This window comes from Dama dama, chromosome 12, assembly GCF_033118175.1.
Source record: "Dama dama isolate Ldn47 chromosome 12, ASM3311817v1, whole genome shotgun sequence".
NCBI lineage: Eukaryota > Metazoa > Chordata > Mammalia > Artiodactyla > Cervidae > Dama > Dama dama.
In genome coordinates, this window is record NC_083692.1 from 57,851,062 (window position 1) to 57,873,475 (window position 22,414).

At 40.5% G+C, this 22,414-nt stretch overlaps 1 protein-coding gene across 1 annotated transcript in view; it reads right to left on the reverse strand.

Moving 5' to 3' along the window:
- Nucleotides 1-22,414, reverse strand: part of FRMD6 (FERM domain containing 6) — a 259,825-nt gene that overhangs the window by 153,236 nt on the left and 84,175 nt on the right. Inside the window, exon 3 of the mRNA XM_061157375.1 lies at nt 19,452-19,515. The gene's annotated coding sequence lies outside the window, so the exon portion shown is untranslated. The remainder of the gene's footprint in view (nt 1-19,451; nt 19,516-22,414) is intronic.

Genomic DNA, 22,414 nt, shown 5'->3' on the forward strand with positions numbered 1-22,414 from the left:
ATAACTGCACTTTACAGACTTCTCTAATTAGCAAGTTGTAATACTGTTGTTACTATCTTGACAGTATCCAGGCCTAAGATTTTTCTGAGTGTTTCCGAACTACTGTCTATACCCTTACCTTATAGAGAAATGCTCCTACCTAAACCAGGTCCTTCAGACATAAGGATCTACCTTTCCTGAATGAATTCAGCAATTCCTCCGGGATTTACAGGCTTTATAAGAATTCTTGTAAGAAAAATGCCTGCATAAGAACCAACTCATCCTGCTTCTAAAAATAGCCAAATGGTTAGTAGGCATTAAAAAATACAATTAAATCAAAAAATTCCAGAGACTGGCTCTAAGAAATGCAACAGGGCTCTGATCAAATGTTTGGAAAATTCTAGACGCTATGCCTCTTACTTGGAGTGTCACAACACTGAGAGTCCTTCCTAATGGGAAAGAAACTTTTTAAATTTTTACAAAACTATTGTTTTTCATAAACTTGGCCAAGGTGAGAGATCCAATGAAACATTTTTATCCTTCTCAGTTATTTTTTATTAATATCCTGATGAACAAGCATTCTATGGAACATGTTTTGAGAAATGCTGGACCACAGCCATGGACAAATTTGGGTACAAACAGTTACTTCTCTATTTAAACTCAGAGCTATTTCCTGTCCCTGAGTCCAGGGCTGGAGGGGCAGTGACAGGAAATGGACTAAGGATGGCCGACCTATCTTACTGAGTGAAGCGACAGCAGTTTCCATGCTTCTATGTGCTTTGTGTGTTTGAAATAATGGTTGTTCCCACTGGGGGCTTTAATGTTGGAGTGAGTGGCAGAGAGAAGCCTCGAAAGTTTTGGGCTCCTTCTGATCAGTGGCAGTGGTACCAACCATGGTGTGTAGTCCCTAGTGATGGTAGTGATAGAGCCAAGTTGCTTATGTGATGTGCCAGTTAGGTTGTGAGCTTCCTTTGTTCCCTATCTGGGTTCTGAGCGATTGTCTTCTGTGCTCTTTTACTCTTCAACCCAAGCAGCTCTGCTTTTGTTTACCTAAGAAATTGAGATGTCTCCTAAATACCACTAGAAAAATTTTCAAAGTTTCCACTAAAACAAAAACAGAATATCTTTCTATAAGCAACAATAAAAGACAAAGCAAAGTAGTGTTTTAAAGTTCATACATGTAGCAACAATCTAGAAGTGATATGTACTGTTCTGTCCCTGATAGTTCAGCTGGTGAAGAATCCATGTGCAATACAGGAGACCCCAGTTCGATTCTTGGGTCAGGATCCCCTGGAGAAGGGATAGGCTAGCCACTCCAGTATTCTTGGGCTTCCCTGGTGGCTCAGACGGTAAAGAATCCATCTGCGATGCAGGAGACCTTAGTTTGATCCCTGGGTTGGGAAGATCCCCTGGAGAAGGGAACAGCTACCCACTCCAGTATTCTTGCCTGGAGAATTCCATGGACAGAGGAGCCTGGCAGGCTACAGTCCATGGGGTCACAAAGAGTCAGACTCAACTGAATGACTTTCACTTTCACTTTTTATGAACTTCTAGGGGGCTTAGTACTTTGAACTGAATGTTTCTGTTCTCCTAAAACCCAAAACAACCAAACCAAAAACCATATATGAAGTATTAATCCCCAATGTGATGCTATTTTGGGGTAGATCCTTTGGGAGGTGTTTAGGTTTAGATGAGGTCATGAGGGTGGAGCCCCTTGGAATTAGTCCCCTTATAAGAAGATGAAGGAACCAGAGCTCTCTCTGCCTTGTGAGGATACAGCAAGAAGGTGGTCATCTATAAACCAGAAAGTGTGTCCTCACTAGACAGCAAATCTTCTGGCACCTTGATCCTAGACTTGCCAGCCTCCAAAACTATGAGAAATAAATGCTTCTTGTTTAAGCCACCCAGTTTATGGCATTTTGTTATGGAAGTCCAAATTAAGATGCTTGTGCTTCCTATCTGTGAAAGGGGAAAAATAAGGATTAAAAAAAGATTTTATGAAAAAAAGAAGCTTTATACTAAATTTAAGGTAGAATGGGAGCAGGTAGAGGAAGACAGAAGAGAAAGGGAATATTGGTTTTTGGCTGTCCATTCTCTGAATCTCTGTTATGTGTTTGAGGATATCACTACTGTGTGTGTGGTAGGAGGCCAATTGGGTGTCCCCATGGGGGGGTTTAATACTGGAATGAGTGCACAGAGAAGCCTGGAAAGTTTTGGGCTCCTTCTGATCAATGGCAGTGGTGCCAGCCACGGCATATAGTCCCTAGTGATGGCAGTGATAGAGCCAAGCTGCTTATGTGATGTGAGAGCTGGGCTATGTGCTCCCTTTGTTCCCTATCTGGATTCTGAGTCTCGTTCTCTAGCATTTCAGTAGAGCCTGTGAATTTCTTTATACCCTTCCATTTAGCTCCGTACAGCTTAGCTTAGTCAGAGCCCAAACAAGTGAGAATTGTGACAGGCACAGACGTGACAGATCAGAGAGGGGGGATGGGGGCATGCTGGAGCAATAGTAGCTTTAGAAGGTTTAAGGCTCTCAATTGAAATTTGACTTAAAGAGAGTAGAACTAAAATACATGTCTGGGTCCTATTCCCACAGAATCCAGAAAATATTTCATCAGAGGGCAGCTTTTCTGCCCACTGTATTTATAATTTATATTTTTTGTTACATAACCAAGTAGAAACCTGTAGACCATCTTTATTTCAAACTTTGCCCAGTGCTTAGTTTTGTGAGGGTCTAATGTAATTTCATCTTTTAAAATGTCTAAGATCAAATTAGATGAGAACAGAGTAATACAGATGATAAAAATGCCAGAGAACATAATAAAAAAAGAAAGATGCTCTGCATGAAGAATAGTCTGCTAGAATTCTAACCCAAACAACACTTGACTAGTAGGGACCAGGGGAGTTAATTTCCATTCTGCTGCAAACCTAAGCCTTGGTTTTTTCTGTTGATTGCGCAGAGGAGGAATAAGAATGCTACTGCAGTTCACACTGGTCATCTTCATACACTGGAAAAGGTGTCACTTGCACAGGGCTGGTTAGGAATTTAGGGGTGTCACTGCCACCTCATTTGTTTGTCTAGAGAGGTCACCTCACTCTACTTCTAAAATTCAATGGCAGATGAAACCAAAAAGCTATAAATCATCTCTAGCTTTTTTATGTACCTCAAGGAGCTCTTGAAAAGGCCTAAAACTACTGTGTGATCTATGATACGTTTATAAAGACTATAGAAAAATAAAGCAGGCAGTAGTATCACCATATTGACTTGAGACGTTATAGTAGTCATTAGTCTCCTCACATTCCTCTTTGTGCTTTAGCTTAGCACCCCATGGCATTAAAATTCTCTGGCCTTACAAAGAAACTTGAAATTCTTGGCCCTGGCATTGGCACCTCTAGCTTAAGGAGCCAACATTGACGATGAAATAAAAACGATGAGATTCCGGTTTGGCTGCCACTCTGCTCTGATGGCTTCTGATGTTGGACGTTGCCTGTCATCACCAGCCACAAACTGGCTGAGTTATTAAAGCCAAAAACAAGATCTCACTTTGCTGAAAGATGTTTCCATTTTCAAATATTCAGTTCAGTTCAGTTCAGTTGCTCAGTGTCTGACTCTCTGCGACCCCATGAATCGCAGCACGCCAGGCCTCCCTGTCCGTCACCAACTTCCGGAGTTTACTCAGACTCATGTCCATTGAGTCGGTGATGCCATCCAGCCATCTCATCCTCTGTTGTCCCCTTCTCCTCCTGCCCCCAATCCCTCCCAGCATCAGGGTCTTTTCCAATGAGTCAACTCTTCACATGAGGTGGCCAAAGTATTGGAGTTTCAGCTTCAGCATCAGTCCTTCCAATGAACACCCAGGACTGATCTCCCTTAGGATGGACTGGTTGGATCTCCCTGCAGTCCAAGGGACTCTCAAGAGTCTTCTCCAACACCATAGTTCAAAAGCATCAATTCTTCAGCGCTCAGCTTTCTTCACCATCCAACTCTCACATCCATACATGACCACTGGAAAAACCATAGCCTTGACTAGATGGACCTTTGTTGGCAAAGTAATGTCTCTGCTTTTTAGCATGCTGTCTAGTTTGGTCATAACTTTCCTTTCAAGAAGTAACAGTCTTTTAATTTCATGGCTGCAGTCACCATCTGCAGTGATTTTGGAGCCCCCAAAAATAAAGTCTGACACTATTTCCACTGTTTCTCCATTTAATTCCCGTAAAGTGATGGGACCAGATGCCATGATCTTCGTTTTCTGAATGTTGAGCTTTAAGCCAACTTTTTCACTCTCCTCTTTTACTTTCATCAAGAGGCCTTTTATTTCCTCTTTACTTTCTGCCATAAGGGTGGTGTCGTCTGCATTTCTGAGGTTATTGATATTTCTCCCAGCAATTTTGATTCCAGCTTGTGCTTCTTCCAGCCCAGCGTTTCAAATATTGGGTATACTCATAACTGGGGGATGATGGAGTCATGGCAGTAATGATGATGATAAAAAGAAAGAGAAGAATAGCAAGAGTCAGAGTTGGTTGAGGATTTACTATGTGTCAGGTACTACATGTTCACATCCTTACCACAGGAAAATCAATATTAATATTCCTGTTTTTACAAGTGAGGAAACCAAGACTCAGACGTACTACATGATCCAAAGTTACATAGGTAGTAAATGTGAAGCCTGGATTTGAATCTCAGTTTAGGGGCCTCTCTGCTTTCAATTCCTTTTCAGTCCTGCTTTAGAGGCAAAGAATTTACTTTTGAATCTTTAGCTAGATGAACTCCAACATAGGGTGATCTGCCAAATCTGAGAGCCCTTTGGTGCAAGCTGGATGGCCTAATCACAGTTTTACATTGTGAGATTGCATGACTATGGAGAAAGGGGGCATTCCCCTCCCCAGAACAAACCTGAGTTGTCTATTTGCGAGGGCGAAAGGTGGGTCACTGGGTAGGGGACTCAGATGTCCTAAGAACCCAGGGGGCCTAGGGTGACCTTTGCTGGGGAAGCAGAGGGGGACTCCTGCAGTGAATGGATCACAGTAAGATCACAACAGCAGCTGCAGGGAATGGGTACCTGACAGGAAGGAAATGTTCTAGCGTTCCAGGCTGTTGTAGAGAAAAATCCCTCCAGAACTGTAACAGAGCAGAGAGGAATCATGGAATCGCCATCGTCAGAGCTGCTGTTTATTGAGTGTTTGCTGTGCTTTACATGTATTACTTCATTTAATACCCACAGTGCTAGGAGGTAAGTACTGATCACAGTGTCATTTTAGGGATGAGGAGAAAGAGTTACCAAGAAGTTAAGAAGTTTGTCCAAATCATACAACAAAAGAGTTGTAGGGCAGGGTTCAAACTCAGTCCGTTTGCCTTCCGAGCTGACCCTCTTTGCCACTCTGCTGCTCAGCCTCTGGGGGAGGTGAACACACAGGAGGCTGGCATTAGAAGAAAACCACCACCAATACCTAGGGTAGTGCAGACAATGGTTATCAAAGCAAAACTGAGTTCAGGGTCATCTCATAGTCTTGCCAAGGACTTGCTCACATGCTAATGACAGTGGTAAGTGCTTAATGGAGAAACTGCAGAGGGCCCTGGAATCTGATCATCATGTTACAGAAGATCCCACATGAACTGGGTGTGATATGTCACCTCATTCTCACAGGCACTAAATCTGAACTGATGATCTCTATGCCCAAGGGACATCTCTGTCCAAATTCCCCATTTCTGTCAAAGCTATGCCAATGTGGGGGCACCTTGGTGCTTTCCATCTCTTTATTAATGTTACTCAATCAAATTCCCTCGATTCTTTCTTAAAAAGTTTACTGTCTCCACTAAGCCTCTTGTGTTTTACCTGAACTTTGCAATAATGCCTCACAGGTCCCCCAGCTTCTTTTTCTCCCTTGGGTTGAACCCAAAGGAGAACCCAAAGACCCAAATGCCTCTTCCAGGTGAGCTCCCCAGGGTGGCCATTGGAAATGACCTTAAATGAGGAATCAGGACAGCTGTGCACTGTTCTAGTTCTGCCGCTCGGTAAGTGACACTGGAAGAGGCCTCTGGGTCTTTAGACTCTATGATCGTAAAAGGAGGAGTTGGAATGGATGCTATCCAAGGTCCCTTCCAGTGTTGTAATTATATGAATGCATGAATGAGTCAATTCTTTGCTTTTATACTTGTCTGTGGGGTTTTGTTTGAACTTTTCAGCCTGGTGCTCAAGGCCCCTTATAAAAGTTTTCTCACACTATTGTGTAAGACAGTCATGGTATCTAAAGCCAAATCCAAGCTTTTCTTCCTGCTATTCTTGCTTTCTACAAATTCCAATACCACTTCTTCATAGCCTGAACCTTAGACCATCACTGAGGTTCTGTTCATATCTTCCACTTTCAGCTTCCCAGAGTGACCTCAGGGTGCAACCGTTTCATTCTACATAAAATATATGTGCATAGTTCTCCCTAGATAAAAATATGACTTATACTCTTATAGTCATGAACTATAAAAACAGAGGCAAAAACAAATAAGTAAAACTGTGATGACTTGATTTGTATAAATTTTATATAGATCCTGAGCATTTTGTATTTTATCATTTTTTCTACAAATGTTAATCACAATCAAATCAGAAAACAGTCTAATCTAGAGGCTTAAAAGGTAAACATTTATGAGTAACACATTTATTGATACATCCTTTAGGCTGAATTTTAAAATAAAATCAATGTCTCTTTGTTGATGATTCAGCAAAGTGTTTAAAAAATGATTGTTGTCCCTATTTCAAAGAAAATAATGTGCATGGTAGGCAGTAGCCAAAGAGCCTAAACTCTGGAACCAGATTAAGTGGATTGAAATCCTCACTTTGCTTCTAACTGCTAGTTAGTTAACTTCTCTAGGCCTCAGTTTCAACACATGTAAAATGAGATCACAATAGAAGCTATTTGGCAAGGTTGTTGGGAGGATTAATATCCATAAAACACAAAGAGTTTCAGGCACACAGTAAACACTATATAAGTGTCATCTATTATTATTTTTATAATTAAATCTTACATGTTTTAAATAAATCTTAAATTGTTTTATGCTTTTATGTATGTTTTATGTAGATATCATCTCCCCAAGTTCCCTTAAGAAGTGCTCTGAAAGGAAAACGTCAATAGTTTTGTTACATTTCTCACCACCATGCCAAACAAAATGCCAGTGCCAAGCTGGACAGGAAGAGGGTTGTGACATTAAATATTATATTCTGTTGAAGGTGAGATGACATATATATTGTGTTTTTCAGACCAAGCATGGCTTCATAAGCCACTTCCTGTTTGCACATGGATTTCCTGGGGAATCTAGACCAGGGCATGCTGCTGGGGTAGCATGGGGTAGGAGAAGGCTCATAGCTTTTGTACAGCCTTTAGAAGAGATGTGAAGTCTAGAGTCATAGAAGGGGTTGGTTGCAATTCCTGAGTTGAAAGTACAGCAAAACTTTAAGGTAATAAGGCAAGAGAGGATGAGATGCTTGGATGGCATCACCAACACACTTGACATGAGTTTGAGCAAACTCTGGGAGATAGTGAAGGACAGGGAAGCCTGGAAAACTGCAGTCCACGGGGTTGCAAAGAGTTGGACACGACTTAGTGACCGAACAACAACAACAATATGTGTACTAAAGTCTGAGATACAATTATTTTCTTGAGTGCTGATCAAAGGGCAGATAAGATCATTTAATAGCTCTACTCATCAAATGGAGTAATCAGTGGTCAATATCTAAGCTATCTTGAAAGACAAGGTCACTGATTTCATCCTGGTCTCTCCTGGATTATGATATGTCTCAAAAATAAAACATTGACAGATGAATGAATAAAGAAGATGTGGTATACATATATACAATGGAATACTACTCAGTCATAAAAAGAGTGAAATTTGCAGTAACATGGGTGGATCTAGAGATTATCATCCTAAGTGAGGTCAGACAGAGAAAATACAAATATCATATGATATCACTTATATGTGGAATCTAAAAATATGATACAAATGAACTTAATTACAAAACAGAAATAGACTCACAGACACTAAAAAAACAAACCTACAGTTACCAAAGGGGAAAACAGTAGGAGAGGGATAAATTAGGAGTTTGGGATTAACAGATACATACTGTTATATATATAAAATAAACAACAAGGTCCTACTATACAGCACAGGGAACTATTGGGTTGGCCAAAAGATTCATTCAGGTTTTTCCATAATATTTCACAAAAAATCTCAAATGAACTTTTTGACCAATCCAATATATTCACTATCTTGTAATAATCTATAATGGAAAAGAATCTGAAAAAGAATATACATGTATATATATGTGTACATATGTGTGTGTGTGTGACTGACGCATTTTGCTGTATATCTGAAACTAACACATTGTAAATCAACTATATTTCAATTACAAAAACAAAGCAAAACAATCCCCCTTATGCTCACCAATGCCCCCCCTAAAAGCCCAAACAGAAAAAACTCTAATGCCACTCTCTCCAGAATATTAGGGAGTCTGACAAGACATCAGAGAATGACACAGACTTCTGCTTTTATCAGTAGTATAAAATATTCACAAATACTTACTGAGCCCTGAGCTGAATGCCTAGGCTAGACAAATAAATAAGACATAGCTTCTGCTCTAAAGGAGCTAACTATAGTCTACTAAGATAAGGCTTCAAGTCTCAGTGGAACACGCATGGCCAGCTGGGATTTCATATTCATAACAAAGGATTTTTTAAAAAAGTCTTTCACCTGCTGTTGTTCCAGTAGGTAATTTGTTACTTTATGTCTTTGGGGATGAAATCTTTTTCGCGCTATGTATAGCTGTCTGGTTCAAGCCTCACACATTTAATGAAAAAATAGAAATCATTCCCAGGCTGGGAGGAGGTATAAGTTACTTTTGCTCAGCTGACTCCTTGAATCCTGGAAACATACTAGCATGTGATATCAAGAATTTGGCAAGTATCTGGAGAAAATCAATTGAGCTTTAACTTAACATTTTATTGCCTCCTCACAAAATGAGTCCAGAAGAGATACAGACATATAAACTTACTGATTTACAGCTTTCACAATATTTTCTCTGTTTCTCTACAATATATTTATTCTGCTTTAAGTGTTTCAAATTGTTGCTTAATCCATAATGATATGCACTGTAAATGCTTCCGAAACATGAGAATTCCTCTAGCTGGGGAATAAAGAGATTGATTATAAAACTTCCTGGAGAGAATTTGCTTTATTTGTTTAACTCCTGTTCTAAACTGGCTGCAGTTTGATGGTGAGGATGCCTTCCCCATCTGTGTTACTCTGCATCTACTTTAGGACCCAGGGTATGGTAGGTGCTCCAAAAATGTTGGCTGAATGAATGGAGGAATGATGGATGGATGCATGTCTAGGTCTTCAAGAAGGAGGTAGTGAGTAAAGATGGGAGAGAGGCTGAGGAGAAAGGACAATCATTTTTACAGTCTGGGTAGTACGGGAGTGTGTGTGTAGAGCACAGTGGTAGGTTAAGGGACATTGGTATACTGACTGAATGGGAAAGTGTGGTGTCAGAGACTCTGCAGCCACATTGGGATAGATGTCTGCTTTCCATGGTCCTGTGACAGTCAGTTTATCATTCAACGCTTTCTTTTACTTGGGTTTTTAAGGCCACACTAACTCGAGCCTCATAATAGGCTTCCATTTGGCCCCTGTATTAATTTACAGTCATAAAGAAGCCTGCTCTGGGGGCTCACCATGTAAGGATGAGTAGTCTGTGCACTGCACAATTCCAGGGGATGCCCACATTGAGGACAACTGTGGCAGCCCTGAGCTCCATGGTTCTCCCTATATGCATAATGGAATACATTTGCAAATTTATAAACATTCTGAGAAGTACAGCTTTTTGTAAGGTACTTTTAACTATCCTTTCTCTACTCATTACAAATTCTTTAAGATCTAATGAGCTTTCCATCTTCCTCAGTTGTGAGAGTTTTATTGTAAAAACAAATTGCATTTGCATGCATGTGTATTTTGCTTCCACACATTGTAACTCTCAGTGATCATGGGGCATCTTCTCTGAACTGTTTCATACTGGATGGAGTTCTGATGTTGGAACGTTTGGGTTCAAATCCTGACTCTATCACTTGCTGTGTGATCCTGTGTAGGCTACTTAACTTCTCTGTGCCTCAGTTTCTTTACCTATAAAACAGGAGTAATAAGAGCTTCCACCTTATTGGAATGATGTGAGAAATAATTGAACTGATCTCTGTGAAGAACTTAACACAGTGATTAGAAAAGAGGGAGTATACAGAGGCAAAGGCAATTAGGCTGCTAAAATTATTATTATTGCTAGTACTAGACCATCAGGTTTGGTCTGCTGGGTAGAATTCCTGGGCCCCTACAGCCAGGACTGCCCATCTAGGGCCTGTCCCTTTCCAATGAGCAGGGAGATATATCCAGGCTGTTCATTACTTGAGACTTAACCAGGCCATTCCCAGCTGTGTGTAGCTATATCACAAACATACACATACTTTAAGCACACACACATATCCCCTCTATTCCAGGAGCTGCCAACAACTACATATAACATCAAGATGTTGTTAGGGTCCCTTTCCCTGTCTCTTTTTCCAGTCAATTCCATGGAAACATAATGGTTGGATTTAAGAGGGAAATGGGGAAAAAAAAAAAAAAGAGGGAAATGAGAACTGGGAGGCCTAGGACCTGTATGTGGGTAACAGAACTCTGACAGGTAACAATGAGTTTTGGCAAAGGATGACCACTAGAAAGGAGACAGAAGACAAGTTTCATTGTCATTTTTGGGGGTAGTGAGTCTGCGGATGTGCCAGATTGTAAATGGGGTGGGGAATACATTAAATATGGAGAGTGACATGGAAATTCATGACCAAGTTGGTGGTGGGGGTCTAGGGACAGGTAGACAATCAGAGAGGGAAACTCCCTATCAGGTTGAAGACCAGAGTCCAACAATGAATAAGGACGAGGGCATTGGAACACATTCTCTCATTTACTCATTCATTGACAAATTGTTGTTGAGCATTGACTATGTGCTTGCATGTGTTTGTCAGAGGCAGGAATCAGGAGAGAACAAGGGTCCCTACCATAACAGAGCATATGGTCTAATGTAGACAAAAACCATATCCCCAGTGAGAAATCATACCCTAGAAGTGTAAAGCATTATGGAGGTTAGGGCATGGTATGTGGTCTGATGCGGACTTTTTTTTGCAGAAAATTTGGTGCAGTAGGATCAGTGTGGTTGGGGTACAACATGGGAGTGAAGGGGAATGAGAGAGGAAAGGTAATTAGGAACAACATCATGAAGATTTTCTTAGAATCAAAGGTTATGTGTTCTTGATTTTGAGGGCACTTGGCAGCACAAAGCTTAAGCATCAGAGCTCAAGGACTGGAATCCAGGGAAGGAAGTTGGGTCGTCATTTTTAAAAAATGATATAAATATATGGAGAAAACCCAACTGAGAATATTTATTGGAAGGCCTCACCTCCCTTAGGTTTTTGTGAGTTGAAGGACTATCCCTGCCTGTAATGGGGCATTTTCCAAAGAGACCTGACCATCTTCAGGCCTTCCTGGCACCCCTTTCACTTTGGAGTGAACCATGTGGCCACCTATATATTTGTTGTGGGTGAGTTTTCACAAAGCTGTAAGGAAAAGGAAACCTATCGTTTATTAGCTTCCTGTAGCCACGTTCAAATTCCTGAGCCTAGCATTCATGGTCATCCAACCACTTCCGCTTAAACTCATACCAGTCCCCAACATGGATCCTCCTTTCCAGCCAAACAAGTCTCAGAACAAGTCCTATACTTTCCTGCTTCAATGCCTCTGGTCCTGTTCTTCTTTAAAGGCTTAACCTCTCTTACACTCAGTTTCCTCACCCATGGACTCATTTAGGATATTATGTGGATCATACATCTGTAAGCACCTAGCAGATAGCCTGGCATGAAAACATTATTCAACAAATGTAAGCAACTGCCGAACTCAAGTTCCGGATCCTCGTCTGAATGTCACAAACTTCAGTACACAAATGTTCTCAGGGCTGGGCGTGAGACGAGAGGTGAGAAGGGAAGCAGGCTGTAAGGATACGCCCTGCTTAGAGGCGGTGACCACAGAAAGAAACAAGAAAAACTACAAAATGGAAATGGAAATAGACAAACACAAAATCATGCGAGGGATCTCATTCGGCTTAAGCCCATCAATCAAAAGTCCCTCTGACTTTAGCACCCTCATGTTGGGTTGTAAATATCCCTCCTTATATAATTCTCTTTCATCCTCCCTATGTGAACTTATTTTTCATTTACTTCATATTCTTTATGGTGTCACTGATATTTCAGGGTAAAGTTTTTGAGTCTCAGGTTTATTTTATTAATTAAGTCAAGCTACATGTATAAACTATCTAGGACATGGCATACAAATGTTCACTTTGTTATTAATAATGATAATATTGATCTTATAAATCTCATAAATTAAGAAACTAAGTCTCTAAGAGCTTCAGGAATCTCTTTCCTGCTTATTCACTTAGTGAAGCACAAATAATAACAATAACAATGGCTATTACTCACTGAATAACTATATGACAGAATCTATTCCGAGTGCTCCCCATACCTTACCTCATTTCTGCCCATGAGAGCCCTTGAGTTAGGCTCTATTAGTATCATACCTATTGTAGAGGTGAGGAAACTGAGGCATCAAAAGATAAGTCCCTAAGGTAAGTTACGGAGTTGGGAAGTGGTGGAGTCAGGATCTGAACCACTTGGGGCTGGCCCCACAGCCCCTGTACTCAACTACTGCACTGTACTCATTCCAGACAATTTCCATGCAAACGTGAAGCTATGGTGCATGTGTTAACTCCTTTGCAACTTTCCCTACAGTTAGTTGAGTTCCTGCCTCTTCTCTACTCCCATAGTACTTGAATATACCACCCCTATAGCAAAGATCACATTAAACCTTGATTTTTTATGTATATGCATAACTGTATGTGAGTTTCTCAAGGAAGAGTCTGTAAATTACTCATCATTATACACTTAGCATAGGGCTTGGCACATATTTGATGGGTGAAAATGTGTGTTAAAATTTAATCAAACTGACAGGACCTCAGTTAAATTTGATGTTCATGATGATGGTGTCTATGAGAGACAGAACATGGATGAATGGAAATTTCAAATGATAAGAACCACAGTGCTGGGCTATTGGCAGTTTATACTCTGAATTTTGTAATAATCACTGTTGTTATTCTTCCCTGGGTTGAAGAAGCCAAAATTACTCCTAAGGTGCCTCATTTAACCAGAGGCCTCAATTTTTTTTTTTAACTACATGCCTTTCTACCCAACCCCTTCACAGAAGTATCAGTTCACAGCAGATGGGATTGCCCTGTGAAAGCCAGGGAAGAAACAAAGGATGTGCTGAAACCTATGCGACTTAGTGACAATGATTATCATTTCACCAGAGGTTACACAAACCAGCCAAGAAAATGATTGGAGGAGGCTCAGCTCTACCCCAGTATGAGCCAAGTATCTATATTTTATTCTAAGAATGCCTTTTGAGGTGCTTTAAAATTTATAATCTTCCCCCTTCCATTATTTTGCTTGATTCTTACAACAGCTCACGGGAGTAGGCAGGAGAAGTTCAGGAAAAGGAGGGACTTGCCTCATGCATATGGCCAGTGAATGATGAAATCAGGACCCGGCCTTGTTTTCCATACGATATTTACACAACATGCCAGACAAGAAGGCTAGAGTAACTAATTTGCTTTGGAGAGGTTCCTGCCCACAGTGTGCCCAGGTCTGGACTAGGAAGACAGGGAGGTTTTTACACATGATGGAAAAGGAAACCCCAAGGACTAGGCCAAGATGCTGAGGTCAAAGAAAAGATGGAGGACATGAGGTCAGGGCTGGAAGGACATTCTCGGTGATGCTTTCTTATGGAAACCACAAAACCTCTGTCACAGAAAGAGGTCATATGTTGAATTTTATAGGATCAAAAAAATTTTGAATGCATTCTACATCAAAAACAGAGATGAGATAGGCACGTGTGAGGCTAGAAGACAGAAGAATTTTCAGTTGACATGAGTTCCCTTGGCAAACCATGTTAATGTTCTGATCGTGATTTTAAAGACCTCTTCTCTGTGTTGTCACGATGTCTCTAAGAGATATATCTGATCCCTTGTGCCTGTGCACCCATCCTGGTACCCTGTTCTCACCTATACTGGGTTTTCTGTCCACACTACAGGAAGGAGGAGAAATCCTGAAGCAGGAAATGATTAGAGTGCCTTCTTCAGTGTTGGCATGGAAGCTTGCTTTGCGCTTCTTCCTGCTTTGCCCCTCTGGTCCCTGCAGGCTCTGTGGGCCCTAATCTTGGACACTCTTCCTAGGGGTCATTCTCCTGGGTCTTGGGTGCCAGGCGTGCTCAGACCCTTGGCTTGTTCTGACTCCCCTTGGTCTCCAGTCTGTGGGCCACTCCTCTCCCCACTGCTGACCACAGGGCTCAAGCCGGACTCGCTCTGGCTCCTGACCACACCCACATGCTGCCAGCTCCCCGGAGCTGACAGGGGTCTCCAGCGGACATCTACTTTGTTACAGAATGTGGGAGCAGACCAGACCAAACTGCCTGAAATAAGGTGGCATTTGCTCCATTTGGGAATACATACTGATAGGTCCATGTTCACAAAGATACATTCATGTTGCTGAGCTTTCGCTGGGTATGACAAAGAGAGAGAGCGAGAGAGAGATGGAGAGTGAGTTAGTTCTTGGCATCTGCAAATGAAAAATGAGGCAGAGTCCTAGCAGAAGGCACTGCAGTTTGGGCAGCTGTATCCTATTAAAAAGTCATGAGAAAGCTCTGTATTCCTGCCATTGTGGTGAAGAGGGAAAGCAAATCCCTTAGCGTTTCCCAAAGAAAACATTTTTGTGACCAAAAGTTCTGTAAAATCTTTAAGTTCTATAAATCTGGTGAACATGGGAACAGTTTGGTAGGTACCCCTCAAGTCCCCGGAGGACACTTTCTTACAGCCCTCACCTCAGGAGGCCCTGGAAAGGGAAGCGAAATTCCACTCCTTTCTGCTGGGGAGCAGCTGTGGGGGAAGTGAAAGCCACCCCAACCCAAGTGATGCAAAAAAGTCCTAATGCTCAAGGAGTGCAGATAAAGCAACCTTTATAGTCACAGCCTGTCTTTCAAAAAATTATCTCATTAGATAAGGTAGAATCACATATTGGCTTTAATTCTTTTCCTCCAAATTTTTAGACTGTCTCTGGACACTAAAATTAAAATGTAAGCCATATTTTAAAATTCAAATAATAAATCATCTTAAAATTACAATTTAAACAATTCTCAGCTATGAGGTAGGACTCATAAACCTGTTCCTGGTAGCCATTTTGGGTCACTGATGGGGCATTACTTCTCCAGGCATAAATAAGTTAGTTTTATATGCTCTGTACCATGATGAAAAAATCCAAATTGGTCTTACATAAAAGAATAGGTTTACATTTTACTTTAGCAATACAAAATGCATATAGATCTAAAAAAAGAGACCTTTTTTTTCTAGGGTATTTTAAAGGCTCTGTGAATATTTATGTTCTACTTCTGCATATACTCTGTTCTATGCTTGGAATACTTTGGGCAATAAACTCCAGAGCAGGTCCAGAAGAGAGAACTACATAGTTGCTATGGTGAGGGAGAGCTTGTTGCACCTTTCAGTCTGAAAAGATGAAGGTTGAAGGCAAAGAAGACTGATGTTTACAAAACAATAAAGTAAAGGGCACAGTGAACACAGCATGGGCCTTCCCCAAAGATTAGTCAAAGGTAGCTTTTGCATAAATGAAAAAAATCATGACCTCACACAGTGGGTCATAATTCTGCTACCCATTGGAACAAGAGATGTTCCAATTAGAAAAAAATAGGTTGAAGGGGATATGAATTTAACAATAATTAAATATTGTGGGATTCTGGGAATTCCTCATAGAAAGCAACCTTATCTCCCCCTATCCCCCAACCAACTGTCTCAGGCTGTCATTTTAGAATCAGGCTACTTAGCTAGAGAAACAGCCAGGCCTGTGGTCTGACCCACATATGGCAATTCTTTGATTCTTTTATGAGAATGGTGGTCTTAGTAAGTGGTCATCTGCCCCCTGCCTTGCCTCCTATAAAGTAAAGGGTCCATACTGCTGAATTTAATAACTTGAGTATAAAAAACAGGAGACATGGGGACTGTCTTTATTACTGTAACTTGAATACAAAGACCAGCACGAGATTGGCTCGTCAGAAGCATGATGGGAATTTAGCACACTACCAGAATTTCATTATCCCAGTTTGTGATGCTAAATGTACAATTCCATTCTACAGCCTCCCTGAGATCTGGCTCCTTCCAACATTTCCTTTTTTGTGAAGTATTTGAGGAGAGTAGCAAATCAATGAGGGAGGAGAGTATTCCTGAAATATCTATGTCACCTTAAAACATTTCCTCTGTCTCTTTTCACCATACCTCCTTCCACCCTCTCCCTCACTTCATACAGGCAGAAGGGGTGATAAAAGGCATGGCAGGGCATCAGCAGGAAATAATTCTTAGAGGTGGCCCCCTCTAAATCTCAACACAAGATCACCTCATTGTCCTGGAACACCTGCTTTTCTTAGAGCAAGTGACTAGTTCCAGGCCCAGCAAGGGTACGTGAGAATGTCAACTGGGAACCCAGCGGGGTTAACCCATAACCCATTGTTGTGCTCCTTGGTCTATCCTGGCTAGAAGGCTCAGAACTAATCTGTCCACAGAACTAATCTTCTTCAGAAACCAAAGAGGGAAACAACCTCATTTGTAAATCCCAGCTGTGCCCATAATAAAATAAGGGCTAACATCTAGTAGATCCCCTTTTCCTTAGACAATTATTTGTGTGCATGTGGATGGGAGAGGATTGGTTAAGGACAAATCATATAACTTAAACATATGAAGAAAATGAGTCCCCTTTCTCACTTCAAAAATTTACTATTAAATTAAAATGGTCTGTAAGCCTTTGACTCTTCAAGTGTGTATTGAAATGGAACAAAAGGACTCATTTGAGGAAAGAGCATTAAGCTGAGTTGATGGAAAGTAAAAACTCCTTAAAATGAAAGCCTTCCCTTTAAGGACTTTGTGTTCCAAATTCAGCTACATTCTCTTCTCAGTCACCTTAGGCATTTGTTTTTAATAAGTCTTTACAAAGTCAACAGTTCAACAAAGGACCTCAAAACTGTGCTTCTGACCATAAAAATAAGTACCAATTCCAGATGTTTCTTATTTCTCCATGCCACTAATTCAAACTCAGAAATCTCTTGTTTATTGGACATGTATATAAGCTTAATGCTTTACATAACCTCTCTTCTAAGAATCTCCTCTCCTATCACTGCATCCCTTCTCTTGCCAAAGCCATCTATTTCTCATAGATGGAACTGGATCTTGCTAGCATATCCTATAGTCTCTCTAAGAAATATTTAAACTTATGCCAAAATGAGATTTCATAATGATTTCATTATGAGAGTTCATAATCATATGTAACTTTTATTTATTTCTATTAGCATTTAATGAAAGGTTAGGGAAATTCTCTTCTCCAGAAATCCTTAAAATTGGATACATGCTTTGCTTTGTAAGTTGAATAGAGGCTGGGAGGTAAATCACCTTTCAAGGCGTTCTTCAGGTCCTTTGACCTGCTGCTGCCTGCACATGAACTTTTGTATTCTGCTCCAAAGGGCAAAAATAATATCAGGCACTATTCCATGATCTCCTAGCCGTACAGGTGGGCTATGGATGATGGATTTCCACACTTAACTCATGTCCTTAATTCTACCTGGTGCCATGCTAGAATCCCAGAACTGGCCAAGTAACTAGGAGAACAGAAAGCAAGGAGCTGACAATAACAACAACAAATCTCCATGGAAAATACAATGTACTTGTGGTAGAATCATGCAAGGGAGATACACTTTATCTCTCCCTGATGTGCTTGTTTTTAATAGGATGAAGTCTGATGTGACATTTTTTTATGTGAAAATTTTGAATTTATAATTCTATTAATAAAATGATCTTTAATCATGGCTAAATATTTACTGAGTCAGCCACTGTGCTAAGTGCTCCTGAATTACCTCCATTATTTCTTACAACACTAACAAGTAGATTCTATTATCTACATTTTACAAATGAGGAAACTGAGTTTTAGAGACTCTGCAGTCTACTTGCTAAAGAAATATGCATGGCATAGAGAATAAACCACATATATATTTGCAAATGAGGGGTATCTTCAGCAGAGGTATTATAGGGGGCAGCATTTAGCAGTTATTTCAGAATGACAGCATCCTCATGCACGCTCATTTTAGATTTAGCAGAGAATTCATGAGTATTCCCAGTTACATGCTCACTAGTGGCTCAGTCATGTCTGACTCTTTGTGACCCCATGGACTATAGCCTGCCAGGCTTCTGTGTCCATGGAATTCTCCAGGCAAGAATATTGGAGTGGGTTGCCATTCCGTTCTCCAGGGGATCTTCCCAACCCAGGATCAAACCCAGGTCACCTGTATTATAAGCAGATTCTTTACCATCTGAGCCACCAGGTGGCTCAAGTATTCCCAGGGTGACGCCAAATCATAGTAAGGCTGGACATGAAATGGCTGCTGGAGAGCTGTCTAGACTGGCCACTGGAATTGGAGATAATGGATAGTGCATAGACCTCAAAAATATTCTAAATACAAGAAAACATGAGCTCCTTTTGAAAATACAATCCTTAGCAAATGACTCTTGAGGTAACAATTCAAAGCTTTCAGCCCACATAAAAATAATAACTTCCCTTATAGACAGCATGTCTCATGGATACCAGGTATTAAAGGCAACCATCTTAGAAGATAGGCACCTGTTTAAAACTATGTCTTCTGTGACTTACAGAAGCTTTCCTTCTCAAAGCTAAACAAGGGTTTAAATCAGTTAATTAGTTGATAACGTCTACTGAATGCTTAGTTTTGATGGAGTCCCATATTAGATAGCACTTACATTGTCATAAAGACAGTGTGTTTGTAATGAAGGATGATTCTGTGAAGCCAATTTTGGTTGCTAAATGAGGAATGGATAAACCTGCAGGAAGGAGGAAAAGACAAAGGAGGAAAGAAAGGAAGAAGAGATATCAAATCCATCAAATTCCATCGATCCAGAGGATTTCTGTTCCTTTGGTCCATGAAGCCTATCTTGGACAGTGGTTCTCAAACTCACGTGTACATCAGAATCACCTAGCAGGTTTGTTAAAAGCACAAGACAGGGCCTGAGAGTTTGCACATCTAATAAGTTCCCCGGGCGCTGCTGATGCTGACTGTTGGTCTGGAGACCACACTTTAGAACCACTGCTCTAAAATGACTGGGGGTCCTGATGGATCTTTCCCAGTTTACATTCTAGATATTTGTCCAAAGCTGACACCATCACTGGATTTCCTAAACCTGAGTTCTTTTGAAATATGTTACAGGTTCACACTTAGTACTTCTTACCTGTTGAAATTTGATACGTTTCCAACCAGAAGAAGCTTCATGAGAAAAGAAATGGATGGAAAGCCTGTTGAGAGAAGGATAAGAGGCAATCAAGAGAGGAATAAAAATTACTCTATCATTATAACTAATATTCACTTTGGACCGAGTAAACACAATTATCCCAAAGATAAATGAGTTATATTTTCTACCTCGCTTTTTATTAGCAACTTAAATTTGCAGATGAAGAAGATGCAACTGGATCAACATAGTGACTAGCACAAAAGGAAATTTGATGATTTAGTAACAAATTTTATTGAATAGAAAGTGACAATATCAGAGTTACAACTAAACGTTCTGAAAAACATTAATTAATGTTTATTTTGACTTAAGTATTGTTTGTCCAAGTGGAGGTGCTTATTTTAGTAACCAAAGTATTACAATTTTTTTTTCGCATCCCCAAATCTGCTTACTAGTACAATGATGTGATATATTTATTTGATGATTTATTTCTTTTTTTAGATTACCAAATAATATGGATAAATAACAAGAACTGCAAAGAAACGTCTGAGAGGAACATGTGCATGGTGCTTGTGAGTCTAAGGAAAATGGAGGCTGGGATTTTTCAGTAAAAGCACTTTTAAAGTATTTTATCATTATTTACAAGCAAGGGAGAGAATACAATTTCTTTTTTGGCCAGGGAGTCAGTTTTAATCAGAGTTGGTCTCTTCCCCTTTACTTTGTAATCCCCATCATATCAAACTCAAGGAATTTAGGGATCCACAGGGGCTCTACACTTCTTCCAGCTTCTTCCCTTTTAGATAGTTTTGGTCAATTCAAACCAAATGCTAGGCTCACTCCCAGACACATTCACAGGCCTCCTGGCACACATGTGCACCTACTCTGGTTTTGTAGCCTGCTCTTGGCAGTATAGAGATAACTTTAATGTCTCAAACACTGCAAAAAGTGGCTTGCAGTACATGCCATATCTCAGCCACCCCATCCCCATTTCCACATGGATACAAAGGTAGTTGTCAGTCATTTCTGGAGTCCAATGCTACCTCCATTTCTGCCCCCAGCATACCCATTTCTGGAGTAAGGCTGATTATAGGTCATGCCTCTACTCCACCAAGTCACTCTAAAATGGCCCAGAGAGTTCTGACTTGTGAAGGTGAAATGTGAGTTTGACCTTCTTTAATTGAGCCTACCATTCTCTGACTGCCTAAACTGAGAGGCTTCCTATAGATAAGAGCTGGCTCAGAAAATTTCACACTTAAAATCACACTTGTAAAAGATGGGGTCACCTTCATTGGGTTAAATACATCCTACAACACTGTTATTCTAGAAGAGCCATGGTGAATTCACACCTATTTTACGAAGTGCTTTCTTTTTAAAAACTTATGGCAAGCCAGTGCTTCTCAGCTCAGCAGGGCAAGGTGCCCACAGATTTGAACTTGTTAGCCTGCCTAGGCTAGAAATTCAGGAACTTCAAGACACTAAGCTCATTTCTAGTATTGTGTGTCAGCAAAGGCTATTCTCTTTTTCCCTTAATGAAAAAAGTATCAACTGCAAACATTTATTGAGCTTTGAGGTTGGCACAAAGGAAGTATTAGATATGATTCTTGTCCTGGAAGTGTTTACAATGAAGTTTAAATGCAAGAATTAAGTTTGCACATGTGAAATCAGAAACAATGAAAGAATGCATAGCATTAAATGTGAACCGTGCAGTGCAGACAGTACAGATGTATGATGTCAGAGAGCTGGGAAGAGCTTTAGGAAATAAGTGAATAGGTAAAGATTAAAGGATGCATATGATTTGTATAAAAAAAAATGGGTGGTCTTTCTCTGTGTTTTATTTATTATGCACAAGTTTACACAATTTAATACCACTCACTAAATCTCACTGTAAGTGTCTGGAAGTCTCAAACTGGTAACCAATGGGTCAAAGGACTTTTTTCTTCTACCAACATTTGGAATGTTTTAAAACAAATTTGTATTAGCTGTCAAACATTAAGTTGAAATGTTTTACACTGAAATGTATAATTTCTATTTTCTCTTAAACAAAGTGGAGAGTCTACCAAAACCCGGCCCACATCTCTACATGGTAACAACAAACTAGAGTTGAGTAAAATCCACCCCCATTACATGGAACACTAGCTCTCCAGTCTCCACAGCCCATACCAATCCCTAAGCTTCCACCACTTAACCTGCTTCACTTTTGAATATTACCTGCATGCATGCTAATTCATTTCAGTCATGTATCGGACTCTTTGTGACCCTATGAACTGTAGTCCACCAGGCTCCTCTGTCCATGGGACTCTCCAGGCAAGAATACTGGAGTGGGTAGCCATTTCCTCCTCCAGGGGATCTTCCCACCCAGGGATCATTGGCAAACAGGTTCTTTACCACTAGCGCCACCTGGGAATATCACCTACTTGGACCCTGTGGGCAGCTGAGCTCATGAACCCTGCTTGCTGTATGTTAGCAGGGCCTCCTGCATGGGGTGGGGTGGAGGAGGCTGTGACAAATGTTCCACTCCAACCAATTAAATCAAAACAACAAGTAATCCTGCGCTCTCAGCCTAGAAAGGGAAAGTGACTTACACACAGAAGGATATTTTATAAAATATTATGTTCAGTCTACAGAGGAAAATATCATGGACAACACATACAGAGACTTGAGCTTTGGTTTTTGCAAGTGTACTGGCAATTGCCACTCAAAATGCACATTCTGCAGTGGGGGTTTCTGGGCTCTGTTTGCACAGGAAGGATGGGTGCTTTATTAATTAACTCTTTCAGTTCACTTAGTGTAGGAAGACCCATGTGAGCAAATTTTATGTATGAAAATTTGGAGTGTTATAGCAGATAAATTGGATTATACCTTTTTTCAGAAAATTTACTTACTTTTTAAAAAGAATTTGTTCTTATATATTTGAAATCTAGTCAAATCTATATGTAAAGTAGCCTTGCATGTCCTATAAAGTGGGG